Source organism: Gavialis gangeticus, unplaced genomic scaffold (assembly GCF_001723915.1).
Source record: "Gavialis gangeticus isolate Ggan-Ray unplaced genomic scaffold, GavGan_comp1, whole genome shotgun sequence".
Taxonomy (NCBI): Eukaryota; Metazoa; Chordata; order Crocodylia; family Gavialidae; genus Gavialis; species Gavialis gangeticus.
Genome location: NW_017729032.1, coordinates 48,761,113 through 48,762,210, shown reverse-complemented (window position 1 = coordinate 48,762,210; position 1,098 = coordinate 48,761,113). Strand labels below are relative to the sequence as shown.

The window sequence follows — 1,098 nt, the reverse complement described above, 5'->3', positions numbered from 1 at the left end:
TTGCCTGGGAGTGTACACAGCAGCAGAAGCCACCCTTCCTCCATCCTGTACTCCCCACAAATGACCTGCTCATGGCTCCTTCCCATACCCTGCCCCAGCTGGGCAGCACCTGTTGGCACCCCTTCTTTGGTGCTCAGGGCAGTCACCCTGCTTCCCCCCACCCAATTGCTACAGCACTGTGCAGGGCTGCTCAGTACCACAAAGCACTGGTGAGCAAAGAGGGCAGGGGTAGCCCTTATTTTCCATGGTAAAGAACCCAAAATCAAATACCAAAATTTATAGGTATTTAGAATTTATTTTATTGCTGTGATTGAGGCACTGGTAGGCTTCCAAATTGCTTTAAAGTTGTAAATATATCAATAAAATATCGTGCTCAACTGATATGTATATTTTTAATCAGAGAATCTGTGCTTTTTAAATGAGAAAACCAGGATCCCTGAATATCACTGTCCATGGCCTGCTGGTTCAGAGACATTTCAGGGGTTAATAGAAAAAGCTCTCAAATGGCTCCAGAGAATCTGCCATGTAAAGTTGCTTGCTGTTGCCTTCCCTATAATTTCAGACTGGCGTCTGCTTCTACTCTAAAGCTGAAGACCCTATACTGCCTTCATGGCCTAGGATCCCTGGATTTCCCAGTGCTGAGCCCAGTTACCTGGACTAGGTAAGGGGGAGAACATCTTGGCTCCAGTGGCTGAATTCAGACCTGGGTAATATGCTAGAGCAACTATGGACATGCACTGCAGGGCAACTGGAAAGCTGATACTCAGGGGCAGTTGAGGATTCTCCTGATGCAAAGAAATCTGTGGTCATAAAGCAGCATTGCCTGATGTGCCTTTCTTCTCCCTGTCTCCTTTTGGTGTCTTGGTGGCAAGAATAGAGTGCATAGTCCCTATACAATCACTCCAGCTGGCAGTGTAGGATGGCCCTGTCAGCTAAGGCTGGACCAGCTCCTTCCATACCAATCGTGAGATTGGGGTGGGGTGAGGGACAGAAAACTGGCATGTAGTGTAGAATTGGTGCAGTGCAGGATCCAACATGTACCCTGTTTTATTTCTGCAACACAGGACAGAAAACAACAATATTACTACAAATAAAATT

At 46.6% G+C, this 1,098-nt stretch overlaps 1 long non-coding RNA gene across 1 annotated transcript in view; it reads left to right on the top strand.

The window, feature by feature from the left end:
* Positions 1-655, top strand: part of LOC109302508 — a 4,742-nt gene extending 4,087 nt beyond the window's left edge. The window contains exon 3 of the long non-coding RNA XR_002098815.1: positions 563-655. This is a non-coding gene — a long non-coding RNA (uncharacterized LOC109302508). The remainder of the gene's footprint in view (positions 1-562) is intronic.
* The last annotated feature ends 443 nt before the right edge of the window (positions 656-1,098 follow it).